Here is a 9907-nt window from a genome sequence, read left to right on the forward strand (position 1 = left end):
TCACACAGCTGTTTAGCAACTGCTTTCTCCAGAACCTTAGAGAGAAATGGAAGGTTAGATATAGGTCTATAGTTTGATAAAACATCCGGATCAAGTTTGGGCTTTTTCAGAAGAGGTTTAATTACAGCTACTTTAAAGTACTGTGGTACATAGCCTGTTGATAAAGATAGATTGATCATATCTAGTATAGAGGTGCTGACTAAGGGTAAAACATCTTTAAGCAGCCTAGTCGGGATGGGGTCTAAGAGGCAGGTTGATGGTTTAGATGAAGAAATTATTGAAGTTAGTTGGTAAAGATTGAGGGAAGCAAAACAGTCTAAACATGTATCTGGTTCTACAGCTGTTTCTAAGGTTCCTGAGTTAAGAGATAAGTCGGTGCCAATTGAGGGCAGACAATTCGAAATCTAATACTCAACAGAACTTAAGTCAGTACAGCTCTGTCATTCTGTGCTGCTTTCAGATATGTTTCTCCTGTAGAACAACTTTCTCATGTAATATCATCCCTGCTGAGGTAACACACAGCAGATGGAAAAAGAATAATTTTGTCCAGTCCATTTTTGAATCAGATTTGGCACTGGTACCATAGCTAGCTGCATGGGGGGGATTCACTTAGGCCGGACAGAGTTCTTCTGTAGGCTGTGACTTAAATGCTAACAGCTCATGTAAATGTGTGATAACATATCTAATTCCTCTCTCTATTAGATAAGTTGCAAGTCCAAATAATGCTATTTAATTACACTAATTACTGTTACTGCACTGTGGATTGGTTTAATCAGTGTTTTTTTGGTCTGTAGTTTGGCTTGCATTAAAACAAACCATTTAGGCAACATCTACATATTTATTACAGCCAATAAATTTAGAAAGTTTGCCTTAGTGCCTAGACCTGCCAGAAAATGTCTGTTGTTAGAAGAAAACAAAACAGCCTACATTTCCTTGGACCTGTAGACCACTGCTGAACTCAGAATCAGCTCCCCCAATCTCCCACTTCTCTCTCTCTCTCCTAAAATATCTTCAATATCCATCTGGTCAATGAATGGAAGGATATACAACGGCATTAACAGGGACATTATGACATTTAGTTTTCACTGACAACAACATTCTATGGGGACCAGGGGTGTACTGGGACTGAAATTCAGCCGGGACTTTGAGACAGAGAGGCCTTTTATGTGAGCTTCCTTTGGGTGCTTAGAGAAATATTTTTTGCAGTTATTTGAAATCATATTAGTGTTTTTGCTGTATACAGAGATTCAGATTATGCTGAAGACCTTCAAGCAACTTCAGGATGACACCTGCCTCCTCAGTTTGTATAAGCAAGGTAGCTCTGCACTGAACAACACCAGGTCAGGCAAGCCTGAGTGAGTCAGAGGGCTAAAATACTTAAATACTTATATACTCAAAAACTGCAATATCTTCCCATAAAATACAGCAGTGTGTATGTGTGTGCATAAAAATCCCTCATATTTATCCCTGAGTTGGCCCACCCCTGGCTCAGCTTCCCCTGTGCTGGACCCTCTGCTTTTACTGATCGTACAGTTACATATGCACAAAAAGAAAATCAGTAATAAATATGACTTAAAATAATCCATTCTCTAATTCTATAAACACACTGCCCCCTGTACCTGCACTGTTTTGTCTGGTTCCATTTACCTTCTCCTCCTGCTGCTTCTCCTGTTCCTTCTCTCCCTCCTCACCAACATGACTGGGGTCATCATCCCCCTGTCCCTGTGCATCACCTCCACTGACCTCAACAGCTAATATACATAAAGACATACAGAGATTCCTCGGTTAATTTTGCACATTTATCTGCCTCTTATGCCAACATTTTTTCTTCTTAATTCTTATTTTTTCAGCATCACACATTCCTTTTTCCTCTTTCACTCTCTTCTCCACATTTACGGTCTCTGTTGAGCCTATCGCACAACCCAGCTCTGACTTCAGCCCCGACAAAACGTTTGGAGATTAAACTCGCTCCAAATGGAAAGTAAACTTCTTTGATTGGCCCTGTTGAGCCAATCAGATTTGCAGTGGTTAGCACTGTCACCTCACAGCAAGAAAGTCGTGGGTTCAAACCCCGGTTTGCCCCGGCCTTTCTGTGTGGAGTTTGCATGTGTTCCCTGTGGCTTCCTCCCACCATCCAAAGACATGCAGGCTAGGTTAATTGGTGTCTCCAAAATTGTCCTTAGGTGTGAGTGTGTCCAGGGTGTACCCCGCCTTTTGTCCGATGTAAGCTGGGATTGGCTCCAGCCCCCCGCGACCCTGTTGGCAGGATAAGCAGTTGACGATGGATGGATGAATTGATAGGCAATATTAATGGCGTTCACATTATCGATACTAGTGTTTTCCATAGCGAACTAAAATATCCCCTTTCCTTTACCTCAGGTTAACGTAGCTTAAGTAAAACAGTCACTAACAACAACTTACAGTTTCACTCTGTATCACTCACTATGCTGAATCAATCTTCCTTCACCATGTCTGTGTGTTGATGTGTGTGTGTGTGTGTGTCCTTGGCACAAAATGCTCATTATCTCCCTTACTTATCGGTAATGTTTATTTTCTAGGTTATACTCCTTTTCCAGTGGCAGATAATAATTTATGGCCCTGCCAAGTCTGTCAGTTTATTATGTACGCTTTCAATGAAACACCATCATCTCGGTGCACCTGGATCCTTGTCTCTTTCAGGCTTTTGATAACTCAGGTTGCAAACTGCTTATAATAGCTGTCTTTGGTTAGAACAAATGATTATGCTGGTTAAATAATAAAACCTTTGCAACACACTTTGAAACTTAAAGTACATGATATAATATTTACATCAATAAAACGATAATAATCAATCAAACTATAATGAATGTCTTTAAGGAAAATAAATAATACACAACACCTGCTTGACCTATCAGCTGCTTTTGACACAGTCAATCACAGGATCCTGCTATCCGCACTCTCGGCAATGGGCATCTCGTTGTTGAAACGAGCTGCCATGAGGGATGCAACAGATTTCTCCCATCAAACTTTAACACATTTTAGCAATAAAAGGCAACTTGGAAATTTTCGGGGAGGGAGATGTCCAGTCCAGGTTTTTTTTTAACATTGGGTTCACACACACAGTTTTAAAATAATCAGGGACACAGCCGCTGGATAAAGAACTATTAATAATAGAAAGCAAGCAGGGCCCTACAGAATCCATGACTTTTAGTAAAAACTTATCGGTATCACATCAAGAGGGCTGGAAGACACATGCGATACAGTTTCTACAAGTTCAGAAAAAGTAATGGGGTAAAAGTAATGGAATCAAAGTGGTTAAAGGTGTCATCCTCGACAGCACACTTTCTTTTGAAAAACACATTAATAATCTTACCCGGTCTGCATATTTCCACTTACACACCATCAACCGCCTTCGTCCTTCACTTACTCACCATAACACAGCTACTCTCATCCACGCTCTTGTCACTTCCCGTATTGATTACTGTAACTCCCTTCTCTCTGATCTATCTCACAAGTCCATCCATAAACTCCAACTGGTCCAAAACTCTGCTGCCCTTATTATCACCAGAACCCCAGTCTCTGAACACATTACTCCACTTCTAAAACAACTGCACTGGCTCCCTGTCAAATACCGTATTGATTTCAAAATTCTACTCCTCACCTTCAAAGCTCTCCATAATCTTGCTCCTCTTTATCTCTCTGAACTCCTTCAGCCCTACACCCCATCCCGAACTCTCTGATCCTCTTCTTCCTCACTACTTTCCATTCCTTCTGCCCGCATGTCCACTATGGGGTTCAGAGCCTTCAGCTATTGTGCACCTCACTCCCCCTATCCATCCATACGACTGAGTCCCTATCCTCAAAACCCACTTATTTCTCCACTTATAACTCCACCTTCCACCGGCTTCATGATGAACTGCTTTCTTTTAAAAAAATGTTTTTTCTCTATTCTATTTTTTCTTAATCTTTACATTGTGTCTTGTTTTGATTTTTTTTGTATTGCCTCCTTTAAATGTATTCTAACTGTTTTAATCTGTAAGGTGTCCTTGAGTGCTATGAAAGGCGCCCACAAATAAAATGTATTATTATTATTATTATTATTATTATAAAGGCAGGGTAGGTAAGTTTGAGAAACTAGCAAGAAACTGCTGGATTTTGAAAGTATCCAACAGAGAAACTCCCACCCCCTCCCGTCTGGGCTCCTTCCAAAGCCAAGCCCCCAAAACACGTGAACGCGTGTTGCCAACACCGCTGTAGGACGAGCACAGTGTGATGAGCGGAGAGGAGCGCAGGGCTCACATCAGGGGTAAGAAAACATCTAACTTTATCATTATGAAAATAAACAACTAACCCGGCTGTTAGTACTCACTATCAAGCTAGCATGTTATTATTTGATAGGTTTAAAAAGACTAACTTTGATTCAGTAAGGTAGCTGTACTAACAGCTGCGGTAACTTCGGCAAAGCTTAAAACAGGCCGATACACATTTTCCCGTTACTATCAGTTACACTATTTACACGAACGTGAATTTCGTGTTAGACTCATAACATGTACATGGTTTTGCATATTGGAGCTTCCACGGTGAAAGCATTATTTTCTCTGATGAGGACTGCACTCCAGAGCCAAGCACAGACCGGTGTTGTAGCCCTACTGGTTTTCAAACTAACTGGTTGCCATACACGTGCGTGTGTTGTGTGCACCGCTGCACAGTTGCGGACTGACTCCATCCCCAGATACGATACGAAAAAATAAATGAAAGAAAATAGACTTTTTACTCACCTGAGCAAAAGGTAACATCTACTTCAAGCTCTCCATGTTACCTGCAAGCTAACCGAGCAATCACAGGTAAATGATTTCCTGTCACATATTGATGAAGCACGTCATCATCCAGGTAACACTTTGTTTGGGCTGATCTAAAACAACTTGTTACCTTGAGCGATCTTAAAAATATCAGAACGTGTTTATCAATGTGTTTTTCTCGAGGCTTCGGCAACATTGACTCCCTAGACACTATGACACGGGAATACTTTTAAACAGTACACAACATGATCTAACTCGACAATACTGTGAAAACATGAATTTATTGTCAACACAGTAGTCTGGACAACATCCAGACTACTGTGTTTCCATGCACCACACATGGCTGATCTTCCAGACCCAGGACAGAGTAACAGAAAGTTCAGTCAGGCAGCTTACAGACAGTCTGTAGTGTGGCAGTGTGGAGCACTTGGACACAGAGTCGTGATACTAATTTGCTGTTTCTGGAAGATATGCAACTGTTCTCCTGATCCACTGGGACAATACAGAGGTTTAATCCTAGCAGGGTGGAAGATGTAATGTCACTAACTGACACACAAATAATACCATCCACTGTGTGGGTGAATACCTGTACATTGTTTTTGTTTTATTCCAATACATTGTATACATTGTATGGGTGGTGGTGGCACATAAGATGCTTGCCTTTGGTGTGGGAGACCCGGGTTCGATTCCCACTGTGAGACATTCACTGTGAGACATCCACCAATGTGTCTCTGAGCAAGACACTTAACCCCTCGTTGCTCCAGAGGCGTGCGACCTCTGACATGTATAGCAATTGTAAGTCGCTTTGGATAAAAATAAATGAATAAATGTAAATTCCTCCTTGGAATAGAAAGTATTCTGGATATTTTAATTCTTTTTTAAATAAAACATTGAAAATGATAAATGCCTTTTCTTTACACTTGCAGCAAAACAATCAACTACATTTATGTCTTATGTCTCCAATAATGACATCCAAATGTGGTATAACACTTGTTTATTGTTATTATATACTACTAAAAATACAACCTATATCACAAATAGATACTTTTTACACATCATTAAAAATAAGTATATACAGGAAGAGACAAGGTGTGTCCAGAGGTGTGTTGACTGATTATGAAGATATTTCAGACTTTACTCGTAGCATCGTACCGCTGCTGTGGAGATGATTAAATATATCACAAGGTGTCACCTGATAGCCAATAAGGTTTGAACTGAAGGGGCTAAAGGTGTCACTATTTGGATGCGTGTTAATTCATACTAACATGTCTTAGTTTCAGGTATTGTTACACTATAATTTGGTGTTATACAATATGTGATTTAAGTGAAAGTGGACTTGTGGTTGGTTTAAGTTGTCATTTTCAGCAGTACAATGACTCAAAAGAGTGTGCAATGTGTTCCTTTGTCTTGACAAATCCGCAGAGAATTAGCAGCAGCTCTGCAGCTCTAGAAAGCTTTTTCATCTCTTTCAGCTCCTAGTTTTTGTTTTCCGGCACATTCTGTTTGCTTCAGTCTCAGTGTTTCCAGCAGAAGCAGCTGTTTTCATCAAACAAGCCCACTTTGCCACCATGAAAGACAAGAGAATGGTCTTCCTTTTCAAACAGGATGAGTGAAATGTCACCTTCTCTCTCTGAACTTAACTGAACTGTAGCTATTTGTGCGATTTTTGACGTGGTTATATTGTTCACTTTGCTTTGCTTGCCTGGATTTAGCTGCAGTAACCTCAGTGTTTTTACTGAGGTTGGGTATGTATAGATAATGAGCACCACAGACAGCACCTGCCCCAGGGCACTGGGCCAGGTTAGGCTACCTGAATAATTGTTTTTACTCGGTTATTAGTCTTGAGTAATGTTGTGTTGTGAAAATTTGCATTAAGAAGTATGTAAGCTTATTTGATACATGCACCACTGCTACTATGAAAATGTCTTCAATCATCTTCTGATTGAGCTTGTGAATGCTTCTTTTATTCTTAACCGTAGCCAATTTGTACTGTGCACTATAAGCAGCGGGGTATGTATGCTATTTGGGGTGAGAGAGAGTGAGAGAGAGAGCGTACGTCTAGGTAAATGCAACTTTCAAAATGTGTATTGATAACAGTGCGCATCTAGTAAGTAGCAAGTATGATTCAATTTTGTGTAAAATTATACCCTGCACTGTAATACCACAATACATTAGATACTTGCCCTCCAAAAAGGACATCCCCTCTCACTTGGCTTCCCCAGAAATTTACCCCACCCCACGCCTGTGATACTGACTGAAGCCATGTGTTGAGACTGAGCAGCCTACTTAAACACCCTAGACCTTGCTGGTAAGAGGGGATCAATCCAGAGATGAAAACAGTTTTGTTGCACACCTTGAGTGATTTAAAAAGACTGATAAAATCACCCTTTAAAACTTCACAACAAAGCACAGTGGCGTTACATCCCGACGTGCTACACGTGCGTGGGCCCGCCCAACGCTGCTTGCAGCTTTAATTTATTGTTCATACATCAGACAAATGGTTAGCTCCCAGCTGTGATAACTGTGTGATGGTGAAGCAGGGGGAGGCTGATAAAAACCTGCGCTCAGCAAACCTTCCAGTATAAATGCAAATTCTGATTCTTGTTTTCCTAATTTTCTTTATTACTGTATGTGTACCTTTCTGCCATCGCAGTCACTTCCCTTTGTCTTTCAACCTTGTGTTATGAAAGTTGGATGAAACAGATGAATAAAACATGTGGGCTGCAGATTTACCAACGCCTGTAACGCCTTCAATTATTCACCAACTGGAACTCTGACAAAGAGCCTTCTACTCTACAGGAAACCAAATCACTCACTGGGTTACACCATACACAGTAAACAGGAAACACTCAAATTCCAGTTATCCAAACAGCACAGATTTTCAGCTGACAAAAATGCCTGATTCGGAATTTTATGAGAGGGGTCCAACTGCAGACCTCCACTATGGAGTTGCTTCCGGAGCAGGCTTCATTCTCAAGTCAGCTTCACTGACAGGACAGGAAATAACCATAAATAAACTTTTTATTTACGTCCCCCACAGGACCTAACGTGATGCATTCTCAGTTGTCTCGCTACTCTACACATCGTGACAGTGGTAGGTGACTGGTTAGCATTATCCAAAACATGTGTATGTATGTATGTGTTCACCCAAATTACAGAATGTTACACGTGTTGAAGTTAGGTTATTTGTCATTCTACATAGTGTAGCAGACCTAAAAATTTTAGTTATGCATTTTAATAAATTTATAAGAATTGATACCCAATTATGAATTAATATTCATAAAATCAAAATTTCCTCGTTAAGGGCACCACCGGAGTTGTTATAATCCTAGAGTCTCCGGACCTCTAGGTAGTTTTGAATAATTATACAATTATCACTAGTGATCAGTTAGTTAATAATCGCTCAATTATCTTAAATCAGTCAGTCAGTCTCATATCTAAAGGGTCAATTCTCTTGGCAGGAACTACAAATAGGCAACACACACAGCTCTTGATTATATTACAGTGAATTTATTCTCTAACTAAGGTGATAAAAAGATGGTTGGATACAGGGAACATAAGCATTTGCTGAACAATGAGCCTGGAGGTTCGGTTGTGGGATGCATTTGACTCATACGGCATAGAAGAGCTAATGAAAGTAAACTAATGCTATGATTTTAGGAGTTAAAATGGACATCTGATCACAGAACGTGTGTTAAGTCTTACTGCTTGTCGACAGCCTGCTTTTGGCCTGTTGCACGGGTCCCACGCTAGCTGCCGATCCTGGCTTTTTGCTAGGGATTCTCCGGGGTTCTCCGTGTCTGGTTGAAAACACCTCCTCCGTCTGGCAATTCGGCTGTTTGCAGGTTTCCTTCGTTGTAGCTGGCGAGACCACGTGGCTTGGTCTGACCTCGGTGAAGTTGGCTCGACGAAAAAGGCTTAAAATGGAACTTGGTCGTTCCTGAATTAGTCCAGTGTAACTTAACGGACTGATAACTTTAACAAACAAAAGAAATAAAGAAAATAAAACAAACTGAAGGCAGATCGATGTCGCGGCACTTCAGGTGTGTAGCTTCAGGCGAACAAAAGGGCCTGTTTGTTTCGCTGGCCGAGTCTGGGCGTTGCCTGGCGATGCACGCTGCGCTTGCCGAAGCGTCCAGAGGGCCGAGTAGAGTGGAAGAGAGCCAACAGCGAAGGGAAGAGAGCGAAGCGAGGTCGCGTGTCGCTCTTTTGTTGCCTGGGGCGTGATTCCCCAGGGGGCGTCTCAGGTTTCCCAAGGGACTGCCTTTCTAAACTTAATGTCTAAAGAAAAGAAATCTATTTGCACGTATTATAATCAAACATTTTCCACAATCGAACCTCAATGGTTGAATGGTTGTACTGTTCTAAGTTAAGCATTTGGTAACAGGAAACAATTGTCACATTATTGGTCAGGATATTTATACATTTAACGGCATTTCCGACGAGGGCATGTAATACTTATTTCGTCCACTTGGGGGAGCTCAGGTTACATGAGGACAGCTTGGATTAAATCAAAGATCGTCTCTCCTTAGGAACCAGGGAATTTGTTGATTCATCCTTAAATTCAAGCTGGCGATTAAGAGTATCGTAAAACATTTCTTTGTCATCATTTCTAGAGGAATTTTGTAGGAAAGTATTATGAACAAGCATTGATTACATCAGATGAAGGGGTGTCTTGCTTTTCAGCACTAATATCAACAACAGATAGCAACAACAGTTAACATAACTACTCAAATAGAGGCAAACGTAATCAGGTAACTAAAGATTTAATTAGATTTAATTAAATGCTTTGAGTCTTTGGAGACTGCAGTCCTTTTACATTGAAAGTTCAGTGTCTGGACCATGTCACACTTAGGTGAGACAGGGGTTTTCCTTTTTGATGTGGTAATAAAACAAAGAATAAGGTCAGTTGCCACGGAAACGTGTGTGGGGGGGCCAGTTTTGATAGGCTGTTCAGGGAGATGCCAATGGCTGGTTGGTGTCCCTTTGTCAGTTTAACAGTCAGGCGTTATCAGCTTCGGAATCAAAAAGGTGCCAGTTTTATGGTCGGGATAGCACTTAGAGAAAGCAACTTTGACCCCTCCCCTTCTTCTCTGGGGAGGAGAAAGGAATTTAGAGTAGCTCCAAAT

This window comes from Micropterus dolomieu, linkage group LG06 (assembly GCF_021292245.1).
Source record: "Micropterus dolomieu isolate WLL.071019.BEF.003 ecotype Adirondacks linkage group LG06, ASM2129224v1, whole genome shotgun sequence".
NCBI lineage: Eukaryota > Metazoa > Chordata > Actinopteri > Centrarchiformes > Centrarchidae > Micropterus > Micropterus dolomieu.